We start from the raw sequence: 17,051 nt of genomic DNA, 5'->3' as shown, positions 1-17,051 counted from the left end.
CGAATGGGGGCTATTTTACGTGATAAGGAAATTGGTGGCTACACTTCCTATCATCATGTTTCAGCTGTACATCCACTTGTAAACGGCTTCATAGATCGGAGTAGATCAAGGGAAGTGCATGTTCACCATCCAAACGATTTTCCATGTGCGTGTCTGTTGCGTGTTTAGAAGACAGTTTTTCTTGAAACTTCCATTATCATTTACTGACAGGTCTTTAAGAAATTTCTCCAACATTCTGATTGATTTTGAAACTCCCAGTTGGCCTTGAAAACTTACCGGGACTATTTCCCTATTGAGGATTTAGAGAGAGGTTTTTTTTTTTTTTTTTTTTTAATGTGACATAAGGTGCCTGGGTGGCTCAGTCAGTTAAGCGTCTGACTCTTGATTTCGGCTCAGATCATGATCTCAGGGTTGTGAGATTGAGCCCTGTGTTGGGCTCCATGCTGGGCATGGAGCCTGCTTAAGATTCTCTCTCTCTCCCCTCTCCCCCAAAATTAAATAAACGAATAAAATGAAGTTACAAAAAAAATTAACTCAAAATGGATCAAAGACCTAAATGTAAGAGCTAAAACTATAGAACTCCGCCCGGTGTTAGTATAGAACACCCACAGCATGCCGGGGATGCAGAAGGAGGAGCTGATTGCTCGCAGAAGTCAGAACCCCTTCAGCCCTTTATTCGTGTTGTTTGACATGTATGTGATAGGGAATCAAATTAATCGGCTGTGTCAACTGATGCCTTTCAGACATGGGAGTGCATCCGAGGTCAAGGATTTGGGCTCTTGCTCAGCAAGTCTGTATTTACCCTAAATGCCTCTCTTCAACATCATCCCCATGACTGTAGCCTTTCAGTGACATCCGAGGTGAAATGTTAAGAAAACATTTGGACATCGGGCCAATAAATCACAGAAATGATTTCGCTAATAAAGCATAGTGACATTTGAGAGAAGACACTAGAATCCCAGATAGCCACGGACAAGCCCGACTTCAGCTCCTTCCTGTGCCTGGGGGTTGGACAACGGAAGACCTGTCTGAATCCTGCTAGGTTGCTGGGGTGGGCGACAAATGACTTGGCTGTGGTGAAGGTTGCCCAGGCGCACAAAGTCTAGGGAAATGAGCAACTGATCACTGAACTCCAAGGAGGCCTATCACAGCCCACCACATCCTGGCTGCTGAGAAGGATTCAGATACTCAGTTTTTGCCCCGAATGCTAGTCTTTTACCCCAATTCAAGACCTTATGGAATGTAGCAAAACCTCACATGAGCCTGTCTTAACTAAGGTGCCTGGTTTAGCTGAATGTTCTGGTTTATTAAGAGTAAACTTTTGGGGGAACCTGGGTGGCTCAGTCGGTTAAGTGTCTGCCTTTGGCTCAGGTCATGATCCGGGAGTGCTGGGATTGAGCCCTGCATCGGGCTCCCTGCTCAGTGGGGAGTCTGCTTCTCCCTCTCCCTCTACCCTCCACCCTGCTCATGCACTCTCTCTCTCAAATAATGAAATAAACCCTTTTTTCCCTCTGCTCTTGTCTGTGAAAATATGTCTTCAATATGATACGGTGAATACTCATGAATCTTCTTTCTTGTTTATTTGGTGTTTTGAGGATTTCCCCCAGGTTTATTTGACTTTGATATCCATCCTCATGGTAAGAGGATGAGAATGTAACTCTTGGAAATTCAGATTATTTTCTTAAACATCTAAATAAACACCGATTATGTATTTATTTGCTGTGAGAAGGTGCTGGTTAGTGAAGTTAAAGTTTACCAGTACAGTGTGATCCAGCCTGTTTTTAGTGTACATGACGAACAGAAGAAAGCAAGCTGTGTTGTCTTATAACACAGTTTTGCCACCAAAAAGGAAAGAAAACACAATAAAGAAAGCAGAAGTGATGCCTGGGTAGCTCGTCTGCCTTCAGCTCAGGTCATGATCTCAGGGTCCTGGGATCGGGTCCCGCATCAGGCTCCCTGCTCAGCGGGGAGTCTGCTTTTCCCTCTTCCTCTGCCCCTCTCCCTGCTTGTGCTCTCTCTGATAAACAAACAAACAAACAAACAAACAAACTCTTTAAAAGAAAAAAAGAAAGCAGAAACCACCAGTTAATAATACTGTCAGAGTCATTAAGTGGGGATAGAAACTGAGTTATCATTGGAAGCTATTCATAATCCATGTCTCTTATCAGCAGTGCATACAGATTGATGGGTAGAAACAGGTGTTCTTAAGGCATTTCTTTTTTTTCTGTAGCCTTAGGAATCCCAGGAAAGGTTAAAAACTATAATTTTTCACCTTTCAATGTGCTAAGTTAGATTTTCATCATTGGAAGTAATCTGTGTTAATGTATCTGCATACGACCTATTTATACAGTTGGAAAACAGAGAATGTTTTCATTCCTTAGATTAAACCAGTAAAGGTGAAATTTGGCATAACTGTCAGAATACTAAGACTAGTCATGTATCACACTATTAATTTGTTAGCTCAGAATTTACCTTTATTAATTTTGGTCTCGCTGATTTTAAATGTGATTATGTGGATACAGTCTGGACTAGGGGTTACCTTTGCAGGACGTGTGAAAGGGTTGTTAGATTTTATAATTGTATACATAGACACAATCAGTGACGGTTTAGATTTAAGCGACCATTCTTTGGAAGTTTCCCTATACTTGCAAACATTGATAAGCTATTTAAAAATCATTCCTTTCAGTCTAAAGGAAGCCTGGAGACAGTTCGCTTTTCCTTGCTTCGCGACCGTGATGTGTTCATTCTAGGCTCTATTATGGCAGGACCAAGGAATGGGCTTCTGATTAACAGAGGGCTCCTTTAGATCGGCAGCCCATCATGTGATATGGGGATCTTTCCCAAAATTTGTCTTTGAGTGGATTTGAAGCAGCTCAGAACTCAAATTTCCAAAGGGAAAATTATTTAAAATAGCAAGTTTTTAATGCCCATTTTATTCCCGCTGCGGCTGTGATATATATGATGGCAGCAAGATCTCCAGGCTATAGTATGGTTAGATAGTTTGCTAGACTCAGAGGACCGGGCCACATATGATTCAGATGGTTTGGTGAGCCAGCCCATCAAAGTAGTACATTAATACTCACGCAGTCTTACTAGTTATTTCGCCTACATTAGCGATTATGTTGGTCTTTTGTACTCTGGACTGTGATGTGAATTACCGCTGAGAATATTGTTTCTTGAGACAATGCATATTGTGGTTTAGAAATTTTGAGTCGGAGAACGCCTGTGTACATATTTGGATTATCAGGACGGGAGTAAACTCTGTTCAATAGCAAGAATCATCAGATGAAAACTCGTTCTTTGAATAGTTATCGCTTACCCTGTTGGGGTTCTCATAGCACTGCTGTCCTTAGAAGGTCTCTCAACACCATAATTATGAATTTCGGTTGTTACACTGAGCAGGGTCGTGACTTCCAGTCACTATATATGGAAACTGGAAGGGCTGGTTAATAGAACCTTGTTTGTCGATAGAATTATATTCTTAAACATAGAGAGGTGTACTTTCTAAGAGGATTCCTTATTTTACAGTTTTTATGAATTCCAACTTTACTTCCCTTGGCAAGCCCACATTCATGGAGTTTATTGAATGTAGGAATGCTCTTGCTTGAGATCTTCTATGATTCTATCCTTTCACTTAAATTTAAGAAACCTAGAAATCATGCAGATGCTGGGGATATGTGGCTTACCTAATGACTGCCTAAAATTAAGTGTGAGCTTTCAGTTTCTTTGATTCTCTTACCGTGTCTTAACGAACATGGCACCACAGTGATGCCGCTCTGCTGAGCGGGCACCCTTCCTGGCTGGGCTTAAGAGGGATGCCATCCTTCCAGGGGAGCCAGAGTCTCTATACCTTGGAGTTGGATCTGTTGCCCCGGCTGTGCCCACAGATTTTTGTTTTTATTTTCCTCTCCAACTGTCACCCTCCCTATAACGACTACAAAATCTCTTCAGGGGATAAAAATTCTTCGCCCTCTTCCTGGCTGCCCTTTCAGGAGGCACGTCCGATAGGCATTTCCTGCCCTGTTTTCAAATCTTGCTAAGTTTGGAAAAGTTTTTGAACCTCGCAAAATGCGTATCCTGATCTACTTTCAGTCTACCGTCAGTGAGTAAAATTACACTAATTGCTTTTAATCTCCTAGTCACTTTAGCTTTGCTATGAGAACATTGTGGTATTTGTGAACAGGCTTTTGTGCCAGAAAAATAACATAAAACCATTGCTCAGAAACATAGTGCCATTAGGAGCCTTCAGCAGCACATAATAATGGCAATTAATGACAATCAGGGCTAACGTACTGCCTGCCACATCTGACTTTTTTTTTTTAAAGGAGCAAAGCATATGAAGTTTATTTTATTATTATTATTATTTTTTTTTTTTTACTTTGTGCGAGTATTTTTACATCTGCTTGTGATTATTCTGCCTTGTAACTACCACCTCAGGCCCAGTTCTTTTTAGGGGGAAAAAAATGAATTCCTTATGTAATAAGTTATCGTTTGGAAAATTTCTCTGACAGACCGTGAGCTCTTCTTATGAAACATTCAATATGAAAAAAAAGTATGGCTATAATTCACTACAGAAATATGGGTTTCTAATGGCAAGATAGTGGATTTTATGTAGCCCAGTTAGTTATTTTTGCGAGGATGAAAATTTGTACCTCATATATTAATGTAATAATGTAATATGAAGTGTTGCAGAATAAAATTAAAAAACCCTATCATATGGATCAGCTGGAGCTTGGACCAAGACAGCATGGCATAAGGGGGAACCATTTGGATCTTGCTCAAGATGACTTATTTATTAGAAATATCTTCAGCTCGGGATTTTACTGGAGCATACACTCTAAAGGAGGACTATGGTCAGATTCCAGAACATGTATAAACATTATATATACTTAAAAAAAAAAAACACAGGGGCATTTAAAAAATTTAAATATAAGGGAGAAACAAAGGCTGTGTGTCAGAGGCTTGAAATAGCATATTTAACATTGATAACAAAAGGAGCTTCTTGCAGATTGTGAAGTGGTGGTTTTTAAAATTAGAAACCGGGTATGTTGTAACCTAAGAAGCATTTGATAGAGCTGTTGCTAGGGTGAGGGTACCGCTTTTGCCAAAATCTGAGTAAATAAACAAGATAAACCCACATAAATTGATGGCTCTGGTCCTCATAACTCATTGACCATCTGCTTATTATTTTTTTTTTCTTAAATCCCTTCTTTTCTCACCCTGCAATATCTGTGTATCTGACACTTTGGCATTCGGATCGGCTGTAATGAGATTAGTCACTCGTCTTTGTGGTGGTTCTGTTCTAGGCTTTTCAGCGAAAGTTTGAAGGACCATGAAAACCCCAGAATCAACTGTAAGACATAAAATGTTCGGCAAGTCACATTCTGAGACTTGTGTGTAAGCCACGAATGTCACTTCTCAGATTTGGCAAGTGTTGCCTTGTCTTCAGAAGCTGTCTCTTTATCTTTCATAGATAGGGAGAGGGTCTCCAGTCTTTCCCCTCCAGGTTATATCCTGTTGGCACGCTCTGATCTGTCTGTACACATCTGCATATTGTGCATGTGTAGACATTTGGAGGATTGGTTTATTTTCTGGAACGTTCTGTCGAGCTTTCTAGGAGAGCATGGAAGACTGCCTTCACAACTATTAAAGGACAACTGCGCTAGTCACACCCACCCACCGCGTGCACCCTTTTGTCTGAAACACTGGGACTTGGGGACTGTTTTCACGGAGACCATGGGCATAATGACACCACCCCTCACTATCTCACAGGTAGGCTGGAAGCATCCTGAGACAGTGTGCGTGCTCACAGGCTTGGAGTTCTTGCAAGAGAGCGCTTTCAACCAGGCATGTAATTAGCTTCATCCCCATTATTATCTGTGCTTCTCCTAAACATTTCCCAGGGAAGCTCCACGGTGACGCTGCGTGGCCGCTGTGGATGCGGCCGGGGCTGCCCTGCCTCTGGATGGCTTCATTTTCCCAGGACCATCCCTCCAGGGCTTGGCAGGCGGTGAGTTTGAAATAGCATCATCTCTGCCGGGGGGTGTGGACGAGCTGTGTTCTCCAGACTTGCCGTCCCCTCCATCCTGGCAGGTGCCTTTTGGTGCCCAGGGGCCCACCTTCCCCCCCCGCCCACATGGGCTGGACATTGGAGACAGTTTTGCTCATGGCTCCTAGGCAGTCAGTAAGTGGACAGTCCTTCCGATCTTGCTCAGAGAAGTGACGTTCTGACTCAGACGTGGTTGTACCCAGAGCCTAGCAGATGGCCAGAAGCAGATTGCAGAGACTTGGAGGGACTAAACGTGGCATGGGTGCCTCCTCCAGCCCACGCTTGGAGCCACGTCTCCAGTTGGGCTGATTTCTTACCAGTGTCATCTTGAGGAAGTCTTCACGCCCTGGGACAAGTGACCCTCTTGTCAGTCATCTCTCCTTGGGTGTGCCTGTCAGTGTCTTACTCTGCTCTCCAGGCCCAGCCACCCCAAGTCCTGATTGAATAAGAGTCTTTTTTTTTTTTTTTAACTTCCTGCCTCTCAGAGAAGGCGGGAGGCGTGTGGTCAGAGCTTAGATGCGCACTTGGGTCGACTGCTGGAGATGTCAGCGACTCTGGGAGACTAAAGATTTTTAACGAGCTTTTAGTACTCGGTTGAGTGTTTTAAAATGTACTTATTATTTTAAGCAATTGTACAGAACTCTCTCCACTCTTATTTTTATTTTCTTGGTGGTAGAACCGTGCACATATTTATGCAGAGACCATACCTGTATATTTTAGGGTTTTACGGTAGAAGTTAAATTTGCACGTTGTGGGATATCTTGGGTTTGGGTGCATACTCAAGAAGAGAGTCCCATCCATTTCAAGAGCTCCCATTCCTCAGACTTCCTGTGACTCTTTGCGGCCTCTCTCACTGGCCAACATTCTGCCCAAGGCAGTGGCCAGCGGAGCCCATCAGTAGGGGCTTGAAGCCATGGGGATTATGGAGAAACTGAACTCCACTCCTTCTTTCAGTTCTTACTCTCTTAAAAACACGCAGGCTCTTTTTGTCTTTCTCTTTCTTCACCCCCGCCCCTCCTTCCTACGGGCTTTCATCCCAGCCAGGTAGTGGTGAATGCCAAGGTCAAGGTTTTAGAGATGGGACAGAAAGGAGAGGCATTGTGGTTCTGTTTTCTTCTCCTTGCTGCTAGCACTCTCCCCTGGCCAAATGGTTTTTCTAGGGGGTCTCTGCACCTGCCCAGGCCGCGTCTGCTTTTGGGGGAAGGATCGGGGACTGCTGACTACGGGCCGTGTTCCTTGGAAAGTTCTCTCTCACACGCCAGGGGAGCCAGCAACCCTGGGAAGCCGGGCAGGCAGCCTCCATGCTGCTCGTCTTCTCCTGCCTTCCACGTGACAGTGGTTGGTGGCTCTCTGCACAGGGCTCTGAGAAGCATGAGTGCCCGGATGTGTTCTATCAAAAGATGGAAGAAGAGGAGGGTCAACTTAAAACCTGGCTCTTGAGAATGATGGAGTTTTGCTTATTTTAGGTTTACGTCAATACTTGAGATAGCGTCGACCCAGAGACCCCCAAGTCAGCTAGAGTTTCTCCGGGAACGTTTTGCCCACGCTCACCTTGAACCTCACGTCCTCCCCAAGAGGTACAGATCTCCTGTTGACCCCTGTTCTGTTTCCCGGGGACACCTGAACCCTGTCCCTGACACACACACTTCTTTGACAGAGACCAAGTCTATAATTTGAACATTAAGGGGAGACTCCAAGCCGTCCGAGTCATTACCCCCAACTTGGCCGGGCCCCAAGCACTTGGCAGTCTCCCAAACATGCCTGCAAAGACTGTGTGTGCTGGCCTTCCAGAGAGTCTAGGAAGTCTGGGCTTTGTTTCCTAGGGGCAAATGACAGCTTTGGCTCGGCAACCTACCTGGTTGGCTCTGACCAGTAAGTGGATGATGAATAGGCTTCTTGGTGTTCCTTGTTTATAGTATTAAAATCCAGAAATGGAAGTTCCACCAGAGAGGAGACTTTTACAAATGAAAGTAGTCAGTCACGTGAAGCCCGGGACGAGGAGGCGAGGTTGCCAACGTGAAGTGATTTGAGAGGTGCTAAAAGGCGCCACCTGCACAAAGGCTGTCTGCCCAGCTGTTAGTAATTCTCAGCATCCAGTGGGGGACTGACCAGCTGTGGCCTGAGCCAAGTCGCTTAACTGCTGTGCCCCCCACTTTCTTGTCTATGGAGCAGAGTGGGTCAGGGGTTGCCAGGTAGGTAATGTCAATGGGTGAAGTAGGCCAAGTAGGCATTCTTGTCTGTCATTTCTTAAACCACGTGGCCCCCTGTGTACCGCCGTGACTTGAGAATTGAGAAATATGGTGTGAGAAAAGTTTACAACAGTGCATGCATCATGATACACAGTCCTGGACATTCGGCTTCTGTGTTGGAGAGGGCTGTGGTGCTCTGGGGTCCTGGAGAGCCGTGTGGTCCATCCCGAGGGCCGTTACTCAGCGCCTGTGTTGGTTGCCATTGAAGAATAAAGGCCCTATGTTAGGGTATCTTCGGATTTCTTTTTCAGGCTGTGGATCTGTAAAAATTCCCCCATTGCTGAAAACAGTTGGAGGACCCCCCAAAAATAAAATAAAACACACGTGAGCTGAACTTGACAGTTTCTTATTTTGGGGATAAAAAACAATCTTGAAGTTCTTTGTAGCTCAAAGTTCAATGGGTCTTTGATTTTTATTACCCTGAACTAGAATCCTGTCGCTCAGAATGTGGTCCGTGGACCAGGACCAGCTCCGGTTCTGGGAGCCTGGGAGAAATGAAGCATCTCAGACCCCTGCCCCAGACTACACAGACCCCAAACATAGCGGTTGGAGAAACGGTAGGTGAGAATATCCTTTCAGGAAAGGTCCTGCTGAAATATTTCAGAGTAGGGGAAAACATGAACACTCACTGGTCAGTTAACATGAATCCAGTCTTTAGATTAATTCACTGACAGGAAGAATGAATGGGTCAAACACATGAAAATTTGTTTTGTTGAAAGGAGAAAATAATAAGGCTTGTGACTTTGGTTGCGAGGTTTTGAATTCTCGGGGCAGCCAGGTGAGATGTGTGAAAGCTTCTGGTTGAGGATAGAGGTTTTTTGTTTTTTGTTTTAACTTTATTAAGAATCTTAAGCACCTACCTGATGCCACACTGTGCTTATAAACCCTTTCCCGTAATTTATCTTATTAAGTTGTGACAACAGTATTTTGAGGCAAAGATGATCACTTGAATGTTTTAGATGAAGAAACCGGAGTTGTAGAAAAGCTTAAGAAACCAGCCACCCAAGGCCACTTCTGAGGAGGAGAAAGGACTGGGATTTGCACCCAGGACAGCTGGATGCCCAAAGAGCTAGACAGTTCAGGTTTCTTTTCTGTGCCTTTGCCACGGCCTGGCCTTGCCGATTCACTGACCCTGCCCACCGAAGGTCCAGAATTTCCAGGAATGAATCAGACTGCAACGCAGGCCTTATGATGCCACGTCACCCTGATTCACTGCGTTTTATTTTTTACTTGTTTTTTGGGGGAAAGACTGTTTCTTCGATCTTTGATGGCCAGTAAAAAGTGAGAGCAGCTCCAAGATAAGAAATATTTGTCACTTCATAAGGACCAATTTTTGTGTCTTCACAGTTGTTTCCTGCACTTATTTCATCCGGGAAGTTGGTTCCTGAGTTTGACTTTTGAATGAGAATTGCAGACAGTAGCAAATGTGGAACATTCACATGGTTTTGGTGTGTGTGGGGGGGGGGGGGCGGGGAAACTGAAGGAGCGTGAATTTAAAAAGCTTGTTCGTTGTGCACCTTTTATGAAAACGTTTCCCCTGTAAGGACCGCTTCACTTTATTATTTAACATTTCAAAGGATTTTGGAAGGACTCTGCCTTCCCAAAGGTTGCCAAAGATTTTAGCTATTGTCATCGTTAGACTTCAAAGCAGAAACTGCAGGCTCTTTTAATGCCAATGCTTTTAATCCTAACCTTTGTATTGAGATTAGGAACACAAAGAGTAGCCTGTGAGGGGCAAGCTGCATTTTGTTTTGTTTTGCTTTGTTTTTCTTTTTTCCCAAAGAGTTACAATGAACACTCCACTCTCTGGAATTGTTCTTTACTCACTGATAGATTTAAAAATTTTTTTTTTGAGTTCGAAACTATGTTGAAATCTGCACAGTGGGATCTGTCATTAAAAAAAATGGAGTAAGGGAAGGCCTTGGCACTTACAAATCAACTTCATGTGCTCACAGCCTGTTTCCATAAAGGATAAAAAGCCATAAATCCCTCTCAAAGTATCTTCTGTGTGTTGTGATTTCAGTGTTTGAAGGGTATATATGCGCAATGCGGGGGGGTGGCATAAATTAGTTGCGGTGACGTCAAGCAGTCTTGGCCCAGCCTCCATGGACCCTTTGCCCAAGGGATCCCCCTATTTTAGCTGCTGTCCCCCCTGCCTCTCACCACACCTGCCTTCCCCACCCCCACCGCCCCTGCACACTCCATTCACACACCTTCTTGCTCTCAGCCGGTGGGTCAAACGTGGATGTATTGTACAGCTTCTCCACAGAATAAAAACCGCCCAGAAGCACGCCGTGGAGGGAGCCACAGAACTGTGGCGTGGTGTCACGAGCTCTTGTAGGTCTTGGCGTGAGTCCACAAAGTGGCTGGACAGCGGGCTACAGGTAGTGGTTTTCTCTTCTAATTGCAATAACCCTACGTCCAAGCAACATCCATCTCAAGGACAGCATTTCTCGTGGCAACATTCATGGGCAGCAGTGTATGTATCTTCTTGGAGAAATAACATGGGGGCACGGTTTCAGGAGGTACGAGTGGCTGGTTGGTTTGCTGCTGCCGAGTCCAGGGAGAGGTTAGTGGGGACGGGTTTCGGTGTGTGGCTGGCTTCATAGGAGGCTCAGGCGTTGGGAGACAAGGAGAACAGGGATCAGTTAGGCTTGAGAAGAGTGGAGGAGAGGACTGTGGGAAAGCGGTAGCGTGTGTGATCGGGCCAACAGCCCTGACTCCCAAGTCAGAGACGTGGGGCCTGGTCCTCTGCGTCCTGCCGCCCAGCCGCATAGCCTTGGGAAGAACATTCACTGCCTCACCAAAGTGAAGGTGCAGAAGACGACTTTAAAAGTCTTCTTTTTCAGCTATCAGACTATTTGATTCTAACCTAATGACTGAGTTTGACCCAGTCAACCAACCAACCAAATAAGGCACCCTCCATTCAAAAGTCTCCACGAGGAGAACCGAACGTTGTGCTAATTTTGCAGAGGAATTGAAAGCTACCGTTAGAATTTTTTACTTTTAATTTAAATTTTTTAAATTTTTTTACTTTTAAGTGATCTCCACACCCAACGTGGGGCTCGAACTCACAACCCCGAGGTCAAGAGTCGCAGGCTCTATTGACTGAGCCAGCCAGGTGCCCCGATACTGTTAGAATGTCATGGCCAGATCAGGAAAAAAGATAATTTTGTCATCTACATTAAATATGACCAGAAAAAGTGTTTCTGGGGTCCGGGAAAATGGAAAAGACAAAACTGAAATGTTTAGGTTTGAATTAAGTTGGGGGCGTCTGTGCCGCTAAAGACAAGGCGGAGAGAACTGGAGAGATTAAAAAAGATTGTGAATGAGAGAGCAGAAAGACTGGACCACATCTCTGTTCGTTATTTTCCCCTCCTTTTAAGATTTGAGCAACCGAAGTGTGAAATTTGGGGATCTTACCTCTAACAGATGAAGAACACTGTAGGGTAATAAATTTGACTGGTAACTCATTTCTGAATAGGACTTAATGACCTTTTAAAATCTGTGTAAAAACTCTCAGGAGGAAAATTTCCCAAGGAATACATGTTACTGTTGGATTTTTAAGGTGTAGAATACCATATATAACAATGAGCTTTGTCTCATTGGTTGGATGGTTCATGCTTCAGATGCCAAGCAAAAGAATGGAGACGAAAACGTTCTCGAAATATGACAAAAGACACTGTTGGTGGTGTAGGTCCCTTCAAGATCCTTTCTGTCTTCAATGACACCAAAGTAAAGTGTCTTGTCTGAGCTCCAAGGGCTGCTAAAGTTACCCATACGCTCAGCGATCGTCCGGGAAAGAAGTACAACCTCAGGCAGTTTCCAAGAGGAAGAGGAAGTCTCTGGCCCGTTCGTGGAGAACAAGAAAAGGCTTGGTCAGTATATTAAAAGGATATCACCGTGGCACATCTTGGACTCTCAGGTATTTGTTAAATGACGAAATGAGATTGTCGTTTATGAAAACGGGATTCCAACATGAATTTATTGCCTAGGGCACATAGGAAAACCTGATGAAAGTATTGAAATCTCCCTATAAGAGGATTTTTAGGCAGAAATGCCCAAAAAGAGTGATTTTTCTATGCTCCCTTGTGCTGTTGCCATTTCCACTCAAACCTAGTTCATACTGTGGTTTAGAACTTCCATCTGATTTCATTCTGTGTGTCGTGTGAGCTATCATCTGGGTTGCTTCGTAACACTGACAAATATTGACCAGAATCATTTCTGATGGAGACATCTTTAGGCACCGTCCATTCTAGCGGTAGAACTAATTTGAACCAGTAACTTTAAAATACCTGATTTCAACTGGTTGGAACTTGAACTGATCTAGAACTGAGTGAAGGACATGTGATGAGGGCCCCAGTGGAAGTACCATTCTGTGACGTGCTTTGTGACCCACAGGGCTATGTGAGAAGTATGGGTAAGCGACAGATAGTAGGACTTTAGGTCTAATGTACATAAATACCCAACTCACTGTTCTGAGAAATTACAGTGGAAATGTTTGTTCTAAAACAGATCCCAGTCTGTTGTGTCTTTACAAGGACTCCCAAAATGGAATTTGGGAAACTGAATCCCTGAGATGAAATGCTATTCCCTTGATCCGACTTAGACCCTCTGTTTTTCTGTAAAGGAGTCTTCTGTTCATTGACCCTTTTACTTTGCCTATACATTGATCTTTACGGGCTCCTGAGTGCTGGGCTCCCACTTTTTAAAGCAATTATAAAAGAGAAAACAGGGCATTTCCCAGACATAAAACTCTTTCTCACGTCCCAGCGGGTCAGTTAATCCTGGGATACTGCAAGAGTTCAGCGAAACCTAATTCAGTTAAATTCTATCACTTCATTCTATCCGGATTCTGGGGTCTGCTTCTGGCCGCATAAAGAGGAAAAAAGCCAGCACTTTGGGCAATGTTAGAAAATCCCTTTCTTCCAACATTTAGGTTGAACGCGTCGTGTTTGTCGTCGAGCACATGTACTGTAGAGTTTTAGCAGCTGTTGGGTTTTATTGTGCCCGGGTTGCACTTTAAACTGCTTGTCTGACATATTTTGCTGCTTATTTTTAAGTGGGCTTCGTATTTCATAGAATCTTGTAGCTGGAAAAGAGCTCAGAAAACTTCTGGCTTGACCCATTTGCCTTAGACACGAAGCAACAAACCGGCAGGAGTCAAGAGACCGGCTCAAGGTCACAGAGCCCGGAAGTGGCCAAACCCAGGCTAGAACCCATATCCTGCCTCCTGCGTAAGTGTTTCCGGTCGCTTATTTCCAGATGGGATGTGGTGATATTTTTCACCTCCGTCCAGCCCCGGGAGGACAGTTTCCCAAGGAATGCATGTTATTGTTGGAGATTTATAAAACTTAGGCCACTTTATGTAGCTGTTACTTTTTTTCCTTTTTGCTGTGCACCATTTCTAATGGGTACAAAGGTGGAGAGCCTCGAGCATAAACCAATAGCCAGCTGCAACGATTTTCAGCTCATGGCTCGCCTTGCTTCGTCTACATCCCTCCTGACTCTCCCACCCAGGTTGTTTTGAAGCAAACCTGGACATCCTATTATTTCACCCATAAATCTTTCGGTATGCGTCTCCAAAAGATGAATGCTTTTTTTAAAAAACAAAACCAAACCCGTAACTACCATGCTATTATTAACCTAAATAAATTAGCAGTAATTCCATAACATCACAGAATATCCCAGAACCTTTTAAAGACTCTATTAGAAATACTATTTGACCATTTTACTTTCAGTATTTTTTTTTTTTTTTTTTTACAAAGGAGAAACAAACTCTGTTAAGAATGGGTTGCTGGAGTGGTGGGGGGTGGGAGGGATGGGGTGGCTGGGTGTTGGACATTGGGGAGGGTATGTGCTATGGTGAGCGCTGTGAATTGTGTCAGACTGATGAATCACAGACCTGTACCTCTGAAACAAATAATACATTATATGTTTTTTTAAGAAAAAAGATAGTAGGAAGGGAAAAATGAAGGGGGGGAAATCAGAGGGGGAGACGAACCATGAGAGACGATGGACTCTGAGAAACAAACGGGGGGTTCTAGAGGGGAGGGGGGTGGGGGGATGGGTTAGCCTGGTGATGGGTATTAAAGAGGGCATGAACTGCATGGAGCACTGGGTGTTATATGCAAACCATGAATCATGGAACACTACATCAAAAACTAATGATGTAATGTATGGTGATTAACATAACATAATAAAATGAAATTAAAAAAAACGAATGGTGGGTGTTTTAGGTCAATGAAAAGAGAGAGGGGCTAATCAGGGACTGTAAATATCAGTGATAAAAACCTGCCATGCCTTTACAATCACTGAGGAATTTACTAGATATTCATTTGAGTTTTGGAGCATTTTAATTCTCCTTTCTCCCGAAACTAGCCAATTTTAATACGATGTTTTCCAAAGACATTGCAGCTATTGTTTTCATATCGGGTTGAGTTAAGGATCCGGAGATTTAAAGAAACTTATCATCACTGAGAAGGGGAAAGTCATGGTGATTTTGGGTGGTGGGTCCATCACTGATTTTTCCTTCCCATCAGCAGATGTGAATAGCCCGGGCTCCTCGAACTCTGGTTTCCTAGGATGGGCTATAAAATATTTTACAGTTAGAGACGTGTTCTGTTGACTGCAAGTGACGTTCCAAGGAAGCATGTTAGGGGAGACAGGCTGATGCTTGAGGGGCACATGGTTGATATTGCATTGCTCGTTTCTTCGACCTCTCCTTTTACTTTTTAAAAAAATTTTTAAAGGATTTTTTTTACATTTTATTTTTTAAAGATTATTTATTTACTCATTTGACAGAGAGAGAGAGAGAGAGAGAGAGAGCGAGAGAGGGAACACAAGCAGGGGGAGTGGGAGAGGGAGAGGCAGGCTTCCCGCGGAGCAGGGAGCCCGATGTGGGGCTCTATCCCAGGACCCTGGGATCCTGACCCAAGCCGAAGGCAGATGCTTAACCGACTGAGCCACCCAGGCGCCCCCAGACCTCTCCTTTAAAATGTCTTCAGTGAGAGAAGCCAAGAGCAGGTTTTGAATGAATACCCCACCTCAGTAATATCTCCAGAGTGGCCTGGCATTTCGTGTTGCCGGATACAGAGCATGTAACAAGAATTTCCTCCTTGCTCATCTGGTGTCATGAGAAAGCTGTGAATTTTGTCAGGCTGGCTAAAACCAGACGTTTTCTTCCTTAGAGAAAAGGTAGGGAGAGTTGGGTCCTGGGGGTGGAAAGCAGGAAGCCAGACTTTCCAGCAACCAGCAGGCGTTAGCCCCGACCGCACAGTGTATGCAGCCGCCGGGGGGGGCAGGAGAAACCGCAGCCACCGGGGAGGGACAGCGCGCGCCCGGGTGCCCGCTCCTGTCGCCGCACCCCTGAAAGCCGACCGCGGACAGAAGTGTGATCTGAAGGCAGCCTCAGGCTTGCTCTAAGTAGGTCACACTGACCTCCGGGATGACATGAAAACCGGTGTCACGCGCTGCTCGGGGCCACAGATACACCTGTGATTTGCTTGCTCTCCCCTCTCGGTCACCAGCTTCCCCACAACGTGCCATCCGGTGTTTGCTGTTGTTGTGTGCCTTTTCTCTCTGCCGGTGGTTCTGGCTGGTCCAAGAAGCACACGGGTTTCAGGAAAACAACAACAACGAGAGAGGGAGGAATTATAGAGCTGATCGATCCTAGGGCTGGAACAGCTGTTCGTGATTCGGGGTGAACCCTGGGTCTCCAGGGCCTGTGCTCTGGGATCAGCACCTCCCGTCCTCGGCCTCTTAGGCCCAGTGGGGCTGTGGGGACTCTGGTTCTTGTGCCCAGAGACAAATGAGGCTCCTCCATCCATGGGAGCTGCGCTGGGCCGGCCCCCTCGTATTTGCTTTGCTAGTGGTGCTGAGGAAGGAAGAGGAGACGCCGCAGCTTCTGGAAGCTAAACAATGTGGACGTCCAGCCTGATGCACGAGGACAATTTCTGTCTCCCTCCCTGATAGTTCATTTATCCACAGCCCTGCTCGTTCAACCCGTTGGTGTGTAACTCCGACTGTGGGAATGAGAGGCAGCCCACCTTCAAAATTGCTTATTTGTTTACGTATTACAATGGGCTCATTTATTACAGTCGGTTAATAGCCAAAGGCCCAAGCTAGTAGAGCATACCCGACAAAGAGAACCGTAGCCACCTCTGTAACAATGCCCGCGTGGAAGCCACTGGAAGGGTTCCAGCGTCACCCCGTCTCCTCGGCTCCTGTCATCTGAGATCGCTGACCAGGGGGAGTGAACTTCCCGGCCCAGAGATTGGGCCCCACGTGGCAGGGTGGACACAGAGGGTTCTGGAAGGAAATAAGGATCAGGGGGCAGAAGCAAGAGGCCCAAAAGCCTGTGAAGGCTAGAGGTTGTGACGGGGTTAAAGGTGGTTGCTTGGCAGGGGTTGCAGATGAGGGTCGGGAGGGCTGCCTGTTGCGGAAGAGAAAGAAGGGAGCAAGGGTGAGAAAGCAGCCTTGGAGATGGGCCTCGTACTTAAGAGATGCTTTGCAAATGGAATGTTTCTCCCTGGGGGCCACCCGGATTTTTCAGTAACACAAACCTGGAGAGTTAATCCTGCCTGCGTGTCTGTGAGTCCCTCGAGGGTGCTTGGGGACACAGGAGAAGGGGAGAGCGCTAACCAAACGCCTGGGCAGAGGTTGGCATTTCTTCCCAGGTGTAGAACAAGGACAAACCCAGACCGGAAGGAGGCACCCGTGAGTAGGGCAAGATGCGCAGGAAAGGACAAGCG

The sequence above is a fragment of the Zalophus californianus genome, chromosome 2, assembly GCF_009762305.2.
Source record: "Zalophus californianus isolate mZalCal1 chromosome 2, mZalCal1.pri.v2, whole genome shotgun sequence".
Classification (NCBI taxonomy): Eukaryota; Metazoa; Chordata; class Mammalia; order Carnivora; family Otariidae; genus Zalophus; species Zalophus californianus.
Note: the sequence above shows the minus strand (reverse complement) of the source record.